This window comes from Petromyzon marinus (assembly GCF_048934315.1).
Source record: "Petromyzon marinus isolate PM22_M1 ecotype Great Lakes invasive population chromosome 68 unlocalized genomic scaffold, UKy_Petmar_22M1.pri1.0 chr68_unloc.1, whole genome shotgun sequence".
NCBI lineage: Eukaryota > Metazoa > Chordata > Hyperoartia > Petromyzontiformes > Petromyzontidae > Petromyzon > Petromyzon marinus.
Window position 1 is genome coordinate 685,852 of NW_027422597.1, and position 17,141 is coordinate 702,992.

Genomic DNA, 17,141 nt, shown 5'->3' on the forward strand with positions numbered 1-17,141 from the left:
TTGACTCCATGGCTACGGCCTTGATCTGCGCAGAGACTAAAACTAACTAACATTCGTGTTCATTTGACCAGGTGTAAGGCCCCACCCGAGCTACTGTGTAGCCATTTTATCGGAAGTGACCTGGCCATCACCTTCGGGCTACTATCAAAGGTTTGTTCATGAAGCCATCCAGATATATAAACGTAACTTCAACCCGTGAAGATGGATACAAATTAAGCAATCATTGGAAGGACGTCATTAACCAGGTAAAAACCCTGGACGGTTTCATGGCTGTTGCCTTCATATCCGCGTCTCCAGTTTCTTCATCCTCCCACTCCCAGCCACGCCCACTTCCAGCCCCGCCCACTTCCCCAGCCCCGCCCACTCCCCTCCCGCTGTCTCTCCTCCCTGGCTCCTCCCCCCCCTCTCTCTGACCTATAAAGCCTCTTGTCACGTCAGCCCTTTTGCCCACTTCAGCAAATTGTTTATTGCTGCGGTCGTCCCACCCGGCGACGGACGCTTGTGTTGCACCCGAAACGTCGTGATTTGGTTTATTTTATTTATTTTCTACCCAACTACGTGATGACTTCACCCGAAAAAAAAAACAAAAAAACACAAAGAGTATGGATCCCTGCAGTCACGAAAACTTCAAATCACAAATGGTATGAGCTCAACAAAGTGGCTGATATCATCAGCACGTGGAAAATGTATGGCGGGCAGCCAAATAACTCTAAATGCGTGGTGATGTTGGTTCTGAATGTGGATGGGAGAACCGGAGGACCCGGATAAAGATCCACGCGACCACGGGGAGAAAGAGAGAGTGACATGCAAACTCCAAATATGCAGTAGGCGTCATGGCCGGGATCGAACCCATGACCTCCTGTATACCGGGCGAGGCAGATGACATCTTGCCACGTAATTATTTTATTCATGAATGTGTTTTTTTACGTTATGTGGAGTGTTGTCATGAACTTAGCAATGTCGTTCTTTAATGCAGTCGATGTTCGGTAAATAACGCGTCTCATTTTCATAGGCCTAACTGAGGCGTGGCGGTCCGATTGAGTTTGGCACCCCTGCTCGTAACGCATGACGATGATTTTAAATGTAGAGGGAAAAACCCGGAGGCATTCTCAGAGTCGCTATCGGACCCATACCAGACGAGGAAGTTGATGTCTGCCTCACCGCCTTGGCAACAAATGAACGAATGTGATTGGCAATGTTGGTTCAATACAAGCGAAACTCTGGACTGGTTTAGACATCGAGTGTCTGGGCAATATAGTCAGGTGCGGTTTTTTTAACCATTGTGTAGGGGACTGAATAGGGAATAAAACGTTCCATGGAGCTACTAAAGATTTATAAAAAAATACTAGCAGGAAGTACCCGGCTTTTCACGGGGTAAAAAAATGTATTTCAAAACTTCTCTTCTCTTAAAAAAACATCGGTTATACATACACAAATACTAAGCTGTTGTGAAAGCCCGGTGTTCCGTTTGTCTATCCATTTGTCCGTCAGAAGAATTGTAAGAGCCTTTCCGAAGTCCTGAATCAAAAAGTAATAGATGGTGGTGGGGGGGGGGGGGGGTAAATAGTTGATCTAAAATGTTTCCAAAAATTGTCAACCCCCACCCAAAATCATTTTACCGCCCCCAGGAAATTTGTATCTTGTAGACATGTATACCTTACACGACCTACATACAATAGAGTCAGCAGTATCTAGTGACTCTGTAGTAGTAGTACCTATTGATAATACAGTAGTATATACTGACTCTACAGTAGTATATACTGACTATCGTAGTAACCACCGATGGTATTGTCGTAAAATACTGACTGAAATCTAGATTTGAAGTTTCCGTGGCTGCAGGGATCCATGACTTTTGGTTCTTTCGGTAAAGTCACGTGGGGGGGCATAAAATAAAATCAGCTAAATCACGATGTTTCGGGCGCAACACAAGCGTCCATCATCAGGTGGGGACAGCCACAGCAATCAACTTATTGCTGAAGTGGGCAAAAAGGGGGTTTGCTTGTAACAAGAGGCTTTATAAGTAAGAGAGGGGGGATGGGGGGGAGGAGGAGCCAGGGTGGAGAGATAGAGAGAGTTGGGGACGTGGGGTAGGGGGAGTGGAGAGGTGCGAGCTCCAACACCGAGTAGAACACAATGCCGGGGCTGGTGGGTAGGAGGCTGAAGAACTGGAGATGCGGATAGGTATTGAGGCAAACTATGAAGCAGTTAAGGTTGTACCTATATATCTTAGTTTTTTCGGTAAAGTCACCACGTTGAAGAGAAACAACAAAATAATATATAAATATATATAAAACAATAAAAAAAATTCTCACGACGTTTCGACCATAACTCAAACGGTCATCTTCAGGTGTGTTGGTTTGCATAAATTTATTTTTAAACGGCGCATTTATTTATTTATAAAAAACGTTAGCGCCACGCGCAACGATTTGGCAGATTATTTAGGACTAGTCCATCTATATTCTGAAAAGAGGAGGGGGGAGACGAATTTTTTTTATAATGTATGCTGTCTGAAAGCCACTGTAAGCGCGAACAATCAATTAAGACCTGAAATGGTTTATCAAATCTTTCCAATGATTGCTAAGATAGAATCCATCTTCTCGGTTGAAATTGTCTCTGTGCTTGTATATGTGGATAGCCTCATGAACGAATCTCTCATGTACCTGTGAAAACCTTAACACCCCCACTCGCTCTATCCCTCCTCCTTGGCTCCTCCCCCCCCCCTCCCCCCCTCCCCCTTACTTATATAGCTCTCGCTGCGATTTTGGACGATCACATGACGTCACAAAAAGTCAGACCCCCCCCTCAAATATGACGTCACAAAGCTCTGCCTCCCACCCCCCCCCCCACCCCCGCCCAAAAAAATATATGAAACATGCTTCAAATGGCTTTAAACTATTGTCACATTGTAGTGCGTATTTAATGCGGCGCTGCACCTTGATGTTGTAGGTAGATAACATTTATTTAAAAAGTCTATTTAATTAAGTAGAACGTGTTCTTAGTTCTTTCGGTAAAGTCACGTTGAAGGGAAACAATAAAATAATAATAATATATAAAACAATATATATGTAATATATTTTATTATTTTATTGTTTCCCTTCAACGTGACTTTGCCGAAAGAACCAAGAATAATAATTTTATTGTTTTACAATAATTTTATTGTTTTATATTTTTTATTATTTTATCGCTTCCCTTCTACTATGTTCGTGGTTGTGACTTTACCGAAAGAACCAAGAATAATAATTTTATTGTTTTAATAATAATTTTATTGTTTTATATTTTTATTATTTCATTGTTTTCCCTTCAACGTGGTGGTGACTTTACCGAAAGAACCAAGAATAATAATTGTATTGTTTAACAATAATTTTAATGTTTTATATTTTTATTATTTTATTGTTTCCCTTCTACGTGGTGGTGACTTTACCGAAAGAACCAAGAATAATAATTTTATTGTTTTACAATAATTTTATTGTTTTATATTTTTATTATTTTATTGTTTCCCTTCTACGTGGTGGTGACTTTACCGAAAGAACCAAGAATATTAATTTTATTGTTTTACAATAATTTTATTGTTTTATATTTTTATTATTTTATTGTTTCCCTTCTACGTGGTGGTGACTTTACCGAAAGAACCAAGAATATGCTTCAAATCGCTTTAAACTATTGTCATTGTAGTGCGTATTTAATGCGGCGCTGCACCTTGATGTTGTAGGTAGATAACATTTATTTAAAAAGTCTATTTAATTAAGATAGAACGCATTCTTAGTTCTTTCAGTAAAGTCACGTTGAAGGGAAACAATAAAATAATAAAATACATATAAAACAATATATATGTAATATATTTTATTATTTTATTGTTTCCCTTCAACGTGACTTTGCCGAAAGAACCAAGAATAATAATTTTATTGTTTTACAATAATTTTATTGTTTTATATTTTTTATTATTTTATCGCTTCCCTTCTACTATGTTCGTGGTTGTGACTTTACCGAAAGAACCAAGAATAATAATTTTATTGTTTTAATAATAATTTTATTGTTTTATATTTTTATTATTTCATTGTTTTCCCTTCAACGTGGTGGTGACTTTACCGAAAGAACCAAGAATAATAATTGTATTGTTTAACAATAATTTAATGTTTTATATTTTTATTATTTTATTGTTTCCCTTCTACGTGGTGGTGACTTTACCGAAAGAACCAAGAATAATAATTTTATTGTTTTACAATAATTTTATTGTTTTATATTTTTATTATTTTATTGTTTCCCTTCTACGTGGTGGTGACTTTACCGAAAGAACCAAGAATATTAATTTTATTGTTTTACAATAATTTTATTGTTTTATATTTTTATTATTTTATTGTTTCCCTTCTACGTGGTGGTGACTTTACCGAAAGAACCAAGAATATGCTTCAAATCGCTTTAAACTATTGTCATTGTAGTGCGTATTTAATGCGGCGCTGCACCTTGATGTTGTAGGTAGATAACATTTATTTAAAAAGTCTATTTAATTAAGATAGAACGCATTCTTAGTTCTTTCAGTAAAGTCACGTTGAAGGGAAACAATAAAATAATAAAATACATATAAAACAATATATATGTAATATATTTTATTATTTTATTGTTTCCCTTCAACGTGACTTTGCCGAAAGAACCAAGAATAATAATTTTATTGTTTTACAATAATTTTATTGTTTTATATTTTTTTATTATTTTATCGCTTCCCTTCTACTATGTTCGTGGTGGTGACTTTACCGAAAGAACCAAGAATAATAATTTTATTGTTTTAATAATAATTGTATTGTTTTATATTTTTATTATTTCATTGTTTTCCCTTCAACGTGGTGGTGACTTTACCGAAAGAACCAAGAATATGAATCACTGCAGTCACGAAAGCTTTAAATCAAACTTTAAATAGAACGTGTCGTCTGTATTTATTTATAAAGTTGCGCAATTTGATGTGACGTCACATTTCTCAAACCCCCCCCCATCCCCTCCCCCCCTTCGTCACAAACGTCTGACCCCCCACCGCCCCTCCCCCAGGTGCGTGACGTCATTTATGGACGGCCCTTAATGGTCATCAGTGACACGATACTAAAACCCACTTGGCCGCATTCCAGGTGACCGTTTACCGGAAGTACTGAAGCGATCTCCGTATATGGCCAGGCCAATGTGATTCGTTTGTTCGAAGTGAAATTTGTTCCAATGAGGCGCTTTGTGAAGACCCGCAATCGATCACCGCCAACGATGTTCGACAAAGATTGGTGACAAGAGACAGACTGACTGAGACACTCGTTCATACTCACACACACACACACAACCCCCCAATCTCACACACACACAGACATCCATACTCTAAAATCACACTTCTTACAGAGACACTCTCAAACCCACACACACACTCACTCACCCACTGTGAAATACAACACACTCACCCACTCACTCACCAACCCCCAAATACACACACTCACCCACTCACTCATCCACCCTCACATACACACACTCACCCACTCACTCACCCACTCACAAATACACACACTCACCCACTCACTCACCAACCCCTAAATACACACACTCACCCACTCACTCATCCACCCTCACATACACACACTCACCCACTCACTCACCAACTCCCAAATACACACACTCACTCACTCATTCTCAAATACACACACTCACCCACTCACTCACCCACCCCCAAATACACACACTCACCCACTCACTCATCCACCCTCACATACACACAATCACTCATCCACTCTCAAATACACACACTCACCCACCCACTCATTCTGAAATACACACACTCACCCACTCACTCATTCTCAAATACACACAATCACCCACTCACTCACCCACCCCCCAAAAACACACACTCACCCACTCACTCACCCGCTCTCAAATACACACATTCACCCACTGTCAAATACAGACACCCACTCACTCATCCACCCTCACATACACTCCCTCACATACACTCACCCACTCAATCTCTCACACCCACACTGAATCCTTCACACGCTCATCCAATCTCAAATACACACACTCACTCATTCACTATCAAATACACACACACACTCACCCACTCACTAATTCACTATCAAATACACACACTCACCCACTCACTCATTCACTATCAAATACACACACTCACCCACTCATTCATCCACACTCAAATACACGCACTCACCTACTCACTCATCTACCCTCACATACACATACACACACTCACCCACTCAATCTCTCAAACAAACACACCCACACTGAATCCTTCACACGCTCAAACACACACACACACACCGGTCCACGCTCGTCCAGCCTGAATCTCACACGCACATTCATACTCACACTCAATCACACACACACACAACAGCCTCACCAACCCACTCGACATCTCACACACTCAAATGCACCCCGCACATATCGATCCACTCACTCGTCCACACTAAAGCCTCTCTCACACACACACAACACAACACAAACACACTTCCACTCAATCGCAAGACCGACGGTCAACGCGTTAACGAGAGACTGTGACGAGGAGTCTGTGACGAGGAGAGGAGAGCGTCATGACCCCGGGGACAGAGACGCTGCTCTTATCACAACTACTGGTGAGGACGAACGCTCATCGTTCATTCACCACCATCATCATGGGCGTCGCGGTGGCTAGGAGATGTTGACTACCTCGCCCGGTGTACAGGGATGCTGTGTGGGTTCGCCTGCTGCTGGAATATTTTCAGTCTGCGTCTTTCTCTACCTTTAGGTGGTCGCGTGGATCGTTCTTACCGGGTCCTCCACATTTAGAAACACGCGATTGGAGTGATTGGCTGCTTCTATACATTCCCGCGTGATAAGCCACTCCGTTGAGCTATCATTTGTACCTGTTAACATAACAAGATTTTTTTTAAATTTTGATTTCAAGCTTTCGTGACTGCAGGGATTCGTATTCGTGGTTCTTTCGGTAAAGTCACCACGTAGAAGGGAAACAATAAATTAAAAAAATATATAAAACATTAAAATTCTCACCACTTTTCGACTGCAACACAAGCAATCATCATCAGGTGTGAAAACCACAGCAAAAATAATTGAAAAAAGTGGCGTTTTTTTTATAACGTTAGCACCACGGACAGCGATTTGGCAGTTATTCAGATCGACGAGTCCATCTATATTCGGAAAAGAGGAGGGGGGAGACTAAAATAATGGATGCGGTCTGAAAGCCAACCTTAGCGTGAACAATCAATTAAGACCCGAAATGGTTTATTAAATCCTTCCAATGATTGCTAAGCCAGAATCCATCTTCTCGGTTGAAATAGTCTCTGTGTATATATGTGGATTGCCTCATGAACGAATCTCTCATGCTGGCCAGATGGCTTGCAAATAACCTCTGTCTTGGAGAAGTCAATGGCATGTGAGCCTACTGAATTATAACAGTGATCTGCCACGGCCGAGGTGTTGGTCCTACCGTGTTTTAGGTCTGCTTTGTGTTCACGGATGCGGTCCGAGACATGGCGTTTGGTTTCTCCAATGTAACTACTACCACAGAGGCAACTTAGTTTGTAGACGCCAGGGTACTGTATGTCCGGAATCACATCTTTTACAGACGGAACCAGATCACGGATTTTATGTAATGTGTTGAATCGGACCTGGATCTTGTGTTTATTCAAGATTTTGGATATATTTTTTTGTGATCCCCGCAATGTAGGGTAAAGTGATGGTTTTGAATGGCTCCTCAAGAGGGTCCTTCTTCATGGTTGGAGTGATGGCTTTGCGGATTGTATAGTCGGAGTAATCATTAGCCTTAAGAGCTTGGTGTACGTGCTTGAGTTCACTGGCTATGTGTTCCTGGTCGGATATGCATTGGGCTCTATGATACAGAGTCTTGATGAGTTAATTCTTCTGGGATGGATGGTGGTGGGAATCCGGTTTCAGGTAAGCATCCGTATGGATAGCTTTCCTGTAGACAGAGTGGCTCATTGAACCATCAGGTCTCTTTTTTTATTAGGACATTCAAAAAAAGGTGGCTTGCCATCTTTTTCGACTTCCATGGTAAATCTGATGGCTGGGTGTATGGAATTGATGTGGTCGAGGAATTGGTCTAGAGCAGGCCGGCCATGTGGCCAGATGACAAAAGTGTCATCCACGTACCTCTTCCATAAGGTTGGGCGCAGAGTGGCAGTCTGGATGGCGTCAGTCTCAAATTTCTCCCTGACAATGTTGGCTACAACCGGAGATATGGGGGAGCCCATTGGGGTGCCCTCAGTTTGTTTGTAGAAAGTTCCATTCCAAGTGAAGTATGTATTGGTTAAACAGTGTCTCACCAGGGGAGGTACCTCAGTGTTTAGTCCTTGATGAACCAAGTCTTCAATGATTGCGATGGTGTCAGGTACAGGAACTTTGGTGAATAAGGAAACTACATCAAAACTGACAAGCAGGTCGTCTGGGGACAGGAAAATACCCGTGATTGTCGATACCAGGTGAGTGTAATTTTGTACCGCAGAGGTGTTTTTTCCAGTGAAAGGCCGCAGGATTTCAGACAAAAAACGAGCCAGTTTGTAGGTGGGGGAGTTGATAGTAGAGACGATGGGACGATGGGGTGTATCTACTCTATGTATTTTTGGTAAGCCGTATAATCTTGGTGGCCTGGCAGCAGAAGGATTCAACGAGAACTGTTTGGTTTGATCAATTCATGCGGTTGGTAGCTATGCAAAAATAAAAAAAGAGATCCCACCAACAGCCTCGTCATACAAACCAACAAAATCATTTCTGCTGTAAAAATGTTCGCGTGATGATGATAGCAGCCACTCCGTTGAGCTGCTATCATTTGTGATGGCGGGTAAAATAAAAGTTAGTTGGAGTTGACACAGGTGGCCGTGGGTGAAATTTAGGTGGCTGTATTTTTGTTGAGTTATTGATCAAAGTTAGTTGGTGTTGACACAGGCGGTCGTGGGTGAAATGTAGGTGGCTGTATTTTTGTTGTGTTATTGATCAAAGTTAGTTGGTGTTGACATACGCGGTCGTGGGTGAAATTTAGGTGGCTGTATTTTTGTTGAGTTATTGATCAAAGTTAGTTGGAGTTGACACACGATGTCGTGGGTGAAATGTAAGTGGCTGTATTTTTGTTGAGTTATTGATCAAAGTTAGTTGGAGTTGACACAGGCGGCCGTGGGTGAAACGTAGGTGGCTGTATTTTTGTTGTTCTTATTGATCAAAGTTAGTTGGAGTTGACACAGGCGGCCGTGGGTGAAATGTAGGTGGCTGTATTTTTGTTGAGTTATTGATCAAATTTAGTTGGAGTTGACACACGTGGCCGTGGGTGAAACGTAGGTGGCTGTATTTTTGTTGAGTTATTGATCAAAGTTAGTTGGAGTCGACACAGGCGGTAGTGGATGAAATGTAGGTGGCTGTATTTTTGTTGTGTTATTGATCAAAGTTAGTTGGAGTTGACACAGGCGGTAGTGGATGAAATGTAGGTGGCTGTTTTTTTGTTGAGTTATTGATCAAAGTTAGTTGGAGTTGACACACGTGGCCGTGGGTGAAATGTAGGTGGCTGTTTTTTTGTTGAGTTATTGATCAAAGTTAGTTGGAGTCGACACAGGCGGCCGTGGGTGAAATGTAGGTGGCTGTATTTTTGTTGAGTTATTGATCAAAGTTAGTTGGAGTTGACACACGCGGCCGTGGGTGAAATGTAGGTGGCTGTATTTTTGTTGTGTTATTGATCAAAGTTAGTTGGTGTTGACATACGCGGTCGTGGGTGAAATTTAGGTGGCTGTATTTTTGTTGAGTTATTGATCAAAGTTAGTTGGAGTTGACACACGATGTCGTGGGTGAAATGTAAGTGGCTGTATTTTTGTTGAGTTATTGATCAAAGTTAGTTGGAGTTGACACAGGCGGCCGTGGGTGAAACGTAGGTGGCTGTATTTTTGTTGTTCTTATTGATCAAAGTTAGTTGAAGTTGACACAGGCGGCCGTGGGTGAAATGTAGGTGGCTGTATTTTTGTTGAGTTATTGATCAAAGTTAGTTGGAGTCGACACAGGCGGTAGTGGATGAAATGTAGGTGGCTGTATTTTTGTTGTGTTATTGATCAAAGTTAGTTGGAGTTGACACAGGCGGTAGTGGATGAAATGTAGGTGGCTGTTTTTTTGTTGAGTTATTGATCAAAGTTAGTTGGAGTTGACACACGTGGCCGTGGGTGAAATGTAGGTGGCTGTTTTTTTGTTGAGTTATTGATCAAAGTTAGTTGGAGTCGACACAGGCGGCCGTGGGTGAAATGTAGGTGGCTGTATTTTTGTTGAGTTATTGATCAAAGTTAGTTGGAGTTGACACACGCGGCCGTGGGTGAAACGAAGGTGGCTGTATTTTTCTTGAGTTATTGATCAAAGTTAGTTGGTGTTGACACACGTGGTCATTGATGAAATGTAGGTGGGTGTATTTTTGTTGAGTTATTGATCAAAGTTAGTTGGTGTTGACACAGGAGGCCGTGGGTGAAATGTAAGTGGCTGTATTTTTGTTGAATTATTGATCAAAGTTAGTTGGAGTTGACACAGGTGGCCGTGGATGAAATGTAGGTGGCTGTATTTTTGTTGTGTTATTGATCAAAGTTAGTTGGAATTGACACAGGAGGCTGTGGGTGAAACGTAGGTGGCTGTATTTTTGTTGAATTATTGATCAAAGTTAGTTGGAGTTGACACAGGCGGTCGTGGGTGAAATGTAGGTGGCTGTATTTTTATTGAGTTATTGATCAAAGTTAGTTGGTGTTGACACAGGCGGTCGTGGGTGAAATGTAGGTGGCTGTATTTTTGTTGTGTTATTGATCAAAGTTAGTTGGAGTTGACACAGGTGGCCGTGGGTGAAATGCAGGTGGCTGTATTTTTGTTTGTTCTTATTGATCAAAGTTAGTTGGAGTTGACCCACGCGGCCGTGGGTGAAATGTAGGTGGCTGTATTTTTATTGAGTTATTGATCAAAGTTAGTTGGTGTTGACACAGGCGGTCGTGGGTGAAATGTAGGTGGCTGTATTTTTGTTGAGTTATTGATCAAAGTTAGTTGGAGTTGACACAGGTGGCCGTGGGTGAAATGTAGGTGGCTGTATTTTCGTTTGTTCTTATTGATCAAAGTTAGTTGGAGTTGACACACGGCCGTGGGTGAAATGTAGGTGGCTGTATTTTTGTTGAGTTATTGATCAAAGTTAGTTGGAGTTGACACAGGAGGCCGTGGGTGAAATGTAGGTGGCTGTATTTTTGTTGTGTTATTGATCAAAGTTAGTTGGAGTTGACACACGCGGCCGTGGGTGAAATGTAGGTGGCTGTATTTTTGTTTGTTCTTATTGATCAAAGTTAGTTGGAGTTGACACAGGAGGCCGTGGGTGAAATGTAGGTGGCTGTATTTTTGTTGAGTTATTGATCAAAGTTAGTTGGAGTTGACACAGGCGGCCGTGGGTGAAATGTAGGTGGCTGTATTTTTGTTGAGTTATTGATCAAAGTTAGTTGGAGTTGACACAGGTGGTCGTGGGTGAAATGTAGGTGGCTGTATTTTTGTTGAGTTATTGATCAAAGTTAGTTGGAGTTGACACAGGCGGTCGTGGGTGAAATGTAGGTGGCTGTATTTTTGTTTGTTCTTATTGATCAAAGTTAGTTGGAGTCGACACAGGCGGCCGTGGGTGAAATGTAGGTGGCTGTATTTTTGTTGAGTTATTGATCAAAGTTAGTTGGAGTCGATACAGGCGGCCGTGGGTGAAATGTAGGTGGCTGTATTTTTGTTGAGTTATTGATCAAAGTTAGTTGGAGTTGACACAGCTGGCCGTGGGTGAAATGTAGGTGGCTGTATTTTTTGAGTTATTGATCAAAGTTAGTTGGAGTTGACACACGCGGTCGTGGATGAAATGTAGGTGGCTGTATTTTTGTTGAGTTATTGATCAAAGTTAGTTAGAGTTGACACAGGTGGCCGTGGGTGAAATGTAGGTGGCTGTATTTAGGTGTGTTATTGATCAAAGTTAGTTGGAGTTGACACAGGCGGCCGTGGGTGAAACGTAGGTGGCTGTATTTTTGTTGAGTTATTGATCAAAGTTAGTTGGTGTTGACACAGGCGGCCGTGGGTGAAACGTAGGTGGCTGTATTTTTGTTGAGTTATTGATCTAAGTTAGTTGGAGTTGACACAGGAGGCTGTGGGTGAAATGTAGGTGGCTGTATTTTTGTTGAGTTATTGATCAAAGTTAGTTGGTGTTGACACAGGCGGTCGTGGGTGAAATGTAGGTGGCTGTATTTTTGTTGAGTTATTGATCAAAGTTAGTTGGAGTTGACACACGCGGTCGTGGGTGAAATGTAGGTGGCTGTATTTTTTTTGTGTTATTGATCTAAGTTAGTTGGAGTTGACACAGGCGGCCGTGGGTGAAATGTAGGTGGTTGTATTTTTGTTGTGTTATTGATCTAAGTTAGTTGGAGTTGACACAAGAGGCTGTGGGTGAAATGTAGGTTTCTGTATTTTTGTTGACTTATTGATCAAAGTTAGTTGGAGTCGACACAGGTGGCCGTGGGTGAAATGTAGGTGGCTGTATTTTTGTTGAGTTATTGATCAAAGTTAGTTGGAGTTGACACACGCGGTCGTGGCTGAAATGTAGGTGGCTGTATTTTCGTTTGTTCTTATTGATCAAAGTTAGTTGGAGTTGACACAGGCGGCCGTGGGTGAAATGTAGGTGGCTGTATTTTTGTTGTGTTATTGATCAAAGTTAGTTGGAGTTGACACAGGCGGCCGTGGGTGTAATGTAGGTGGCTGTATTTTTGTTGTGTTATTGATCAAAGTTAGTTGGTGTTGACACAGGCGGTCGTGTGTGAAATGTAGGTGGCTGTATTTTTGTTGTGTTATTGATCAAAGTTAGTTGGAGTTGACACACGTGGCCGTGGGTGAAATGTAGGTGGCTGTATTTTTGTTGTGTTATTGATCAAAGTTAGTTGGAGTTGACACACGTGGCCGTGGGTGAAATGTAGGTGTCTGTATTTTTGTTGTTCTTATTGATCAAAGTTAGTTGGAGTTGACACAGGCGGCCGTGGGTGAAATGTAGGTAGCTGTATTTTTGTTGTGTTATTGATCAAAGTTAGTTGGAGTTGACACAGGCGGCCGTGGGTGAAACGTAGGTGGCTGTATTTTTGTTGAGTTATTGATCAAAGTTAGTTGGAGTTGACACAAGCGGCCGTGGGTGAAATGTAGGTGGCTGTATTTTTGTTGAGTTATTGATCAAAGTTAGTTGGAGTTGACACAGGCGGCCGTGGGTGAAATGTAGGTGGCTGTATTTTTGTTGAGTTATTGATCAAAGTTAGTTGGAGTTGACACAGGTGGCCGTGGGTGAAATGTAGGTGGCTGTATTTTTGTTGAGTTATTGATCAAAGTTAGTTGGAGTTGACACACGCGGTCGTGGGTGAAATGTAGGTGGCTGTATTTTTGTTGTTCTTATTGATCAAAGTTAGTTGGAGTTGACACGCGGCCGTGGGTGAAATGTAGGTGGCTGTATTTTTGTTGTGTTATTGATCAAAGTTGGTTGGTGTTGACATACGCGGTCGTGGGTGAAATTTAGGTGGCTGTATTTTTGTTGAGTTATTGATCAAAGTTCGTTGGAGTTGACAAACGATGTCGTGGGTGAAATGTAAGTCGCTGTATTTTTGTTGTGTTATTGATCAAAGTTAGTTGGAGTTAACACACGTGGCCGTGGGTGAAATGTAGGTGGCTGTATTTTTGTTGAGTTATTGATCAAAGTTAGTTGGAGTTGACACAGGTGGCCGTGGGTGAAATGTAGGTGGCTGTATTTTTGTTGTTCTTATTGATCAAAGTTAGTTGGAGTTGACACAGGCGGCCGTGGGTGAAATGTAGGTGGCTGTATTTTTGTTGAGTTATTGATCAAAGTTAGTTGGAGTTGACACAGGTGGCCGTGGGTGAAATGTAGGTGGCTGTATTTTTGTTGTTCTTATAGATCAAAGTTAGTTGGAGTTGACACGCGGCCGTGGGTGAAATGTAGGTGGCTGTATTTTTGTTGAGTTATTGATCAAAGTTAGTTGGAGTCGACACAGGTGGCCGTGGGTGAAATGTAGGTGGCTGTATTTTTGTTGTGTTATTGATCAAAGTTAGTTGGAGTTGACACAGGCGGTCGTGGGTGAAATGTAGGTGGCTGTATTTTTGTTGTGTTATTGATCAAAGTTAGTTGGAGTTGACACAGGCGGTCGTGGGTGAAATGTAGGTGGCTGTATTTTTGTTGAGTTATTGATCAAAGTTAGTTGGAGTCGACACACGCGGCCGTGGCTGAAACGTAGGTGGCTGTATTTTTGTTGAGTTATTGATCAAAGTTAGTTGGAGTCGACACACGCGGCCGTGGGTGAAATGTAGGTGGCTGTATTTTTGTTGTGTTATTGATCAAAGTTAGTTGGAGTCGACACAGGCGGCCGTGGGTGAAATGTAGGTGGCTGTATTTTTGTTGAGTTATTGATCAAAGTTAGTTGGAGTTGACACAGGCGGCCGTGGGTGAAATGTAGGTGGCTGTATTTTTGTTGAGTTATTGATCAAAGTTAGTTGGAGTTGACACACGCGGCCGTGGGTGAAATGTAGGTGGCTGTATTTTTGTTGAGTTATTGATCAAAGTTAGTTGGAGTTGACACCGGCGGCCGTGGGTGAAATGTAGGTGGCTGTATTTTTATTGAGTTATTGATCAAAGTTAGTTGGTGTTGACACAGGTGGTCGTGGGTGAAATGTAGGTGGCTGTATTTTTGTTGAGTTATTGATCAAAGTTAGTTGAAGTTGACACAGGCGGTAGTGGATGAAATGTAGGTGGCTGTATTTTTGTTGAGTTATTGATCAAAGTTAGTTGGAGTTGACACACGCGGCCGTGGGTGAAATGTACGTGGCAGTATTTTTTTTGAGTTATTGATCAAAGTTAGTTGGAGTTGACACAGGTGGCCGTGGGTGAAATGTAGCTGGCTGTATTTTTGTTGAGTTATTGATCAAAGTTAGTTGGAGTTGACACAGGCGGTCGTGGATGAAATGTAGGTGGCTGTATTTTTGTTGAGTTATTGATCAAAGTTAGTTGGAGTTGACACAGGTGGCCGTGGGTGAAATGCAGGTGGCTGTATTTTTGTTTGTTCTTATTGATCAAAGTTAGTTGGAGTTGACACAGGCGGCCGTGGGTGAAATTTAGGTGGCTGTATTTTTGTTGAGTTATTGATCAAAGTTAGTTGGAGTCGACACAGGCGGCCGTGGGTGAAATGTAGGTGGCTGTATTTTTGTTGAGTTATTGATCAAAGTTAGTTGGAGTTGACACACGCGGCCGTGGGTGAAATGTAGGTGGCTGTATTTTTGTTTGTTCTTATTGATCAAAGTTAGTTGGAGTTGACACACGCGGCCGTGGGTGAAATGTAGGTGGCTGTATTTTTGTTGAGTTATTGATCAAAGTTAGTTGGAGTCGACACAGGCGGCCGTGGGTGAAATGTAGGTGGCTGTATTTTTGTTTGTTCTTATTGATCAAAGTTAGTTGGAGTTGACACAGGCGGCCGTGGGTGAAATGTAGGTGGCTGTATTTTTGTTTGTTCTTATTGATCAAAGTTAGTTGGTGTTGACACAGGCGGCCGTGGGTGAAATTTAGGTGGCTGTTATTTTGTTGAGTTATTGATCAAAGTTAGTTGGAGTCGACACAGGCGGTCGTGGGTGAAATGTAGGTGGCTGTATTTTTGTTGAGTTATTGATCAAAGTTAGTTGGAGTTGACACAGGCGATCGTGGGTGAAACGTAGCTGGCTGTATTTTTGTTGAGTTATTGATCAAAGTTAGTTGGAGTCGACACACGCGGCCGTGGGTGAAATGTAGGTGGCTGTATTTTTGTTGTGTTAATGATCAAAGTTAGTTGGAGTTGACACGGGCGGCCGTGGGTGAAATGTAGGTGGCTGTATTTTTGTTGAGTTATTGATCAAAGTTAGTTGGAGTTGACACAGGCGGCCGTGGGTGAAATGTAGGTGGCTGTATTTTTGTTTGTTCTTATTGATCAAAGTTAGTTGGTGTTGCTCATCCCATCTTGAAAACATTAAAAAACCCAACGTCGGAATGTGACAAGATGGAAAACCATCACGTTACCAATTCCCCTTGCCGTGGTGTCTGTCGCCTCTGCATTTTGGCACACCACCAGTTGTTATTTCTCCGCGGCTAATGCTGTTTTACCCTTCCCTCGATTACCATCTCCGCTTTCTCTCCGCGTATGCTGGCCCCGGGGAGCTCGTTCCTCGCGGCGCTTCGCTCTGATACCGGCATGCTTGGCTAAGCCAATTTGAAACCTTTAAAACATCCTGCTTTCAGTGCCCCCCCCCAACCTCACCCCCCTTATTTTCCACATGATGACGGTCAAATTAAAATTAAAATACTCGACAGCAACAACACGTTGAGATTGTACTCAGGCTTACACTCACATGCGAAAGACCCACGAAATTTGATTTGCCTGCAAGTCACGAAACGCTTTAAATCGAAATCAAAATCTGCAATACAAGTTTAACATTTTTTGTTTTACACAAATGTAAAAAAATAATAATACAAACGGCCACCTGGAATGCGGCCAGGTGAGTTCTGGCGTCCTGTCACTGTTTAACTAATTCATAGTCAAGGTTTATCGATGATAGTCACTTGGTGTTGACATAGTTAGCCGTGGCTGTCGTTGAGCATCGAATTGAGTGAGAAGTTGGGGCGACCGTCTGCGATCGGAGTAAATGTTCACGTGACATTAGGGGCAGTCCGTAAATGACGTCACGCGATTTTGGACGATTTTTGACCTCCCCCCCCTCAAATATGACGTCACAAAGCTCTAGCCCACCCCTCTCCCCCCAGAAAAAAAAATGCTTCAAATCTCTTTAAACTATCGTCATTGTAGTAGCGTGTGTTTAATGTGGCGCCGCACTCTGATGTTGTAGGAGAAAACATTTATTTAAAAATGTAATTAAGTAGAACGTGTTGTCCGTGTTTACTTATTTATAAAGTTGCCGCATTTTGATGTGACGTCACATTTCTCAAACCCCCTCCCCCCCCCCCCCCCCGCATGGTCACACATCGTCACAAATGTCTGACCATCACCACCCAAGGTGCGTGACGTCATTTATGGACGGCCCCTTATTACGCAGACGTGCGTACAAAAACA

General features: G+C 42.1%; 1 protein-coding gene across 1 annotated transcript in view; it reads left to right on the forward strand.

The window, feature by feature from the left end:
- Positions 1–5,212: 5,212 nt before the first annotated feature.
- The window catches only part of LOC142907988 (uncharacterized), a 30,419-nt gene continuing 18,490 nt past the window's right edge, over positions 5,213–17,141 (forward strand). Inside the window, exon 1 of the mRNA XM_076058080.1 lies at positions 5,213–6,605. The gene's annotated coding sequence lies outside the window, so the exon portion shown is untranslated. The remainder of the gene's footprint in view (positions 6,606–17,141) is intronic.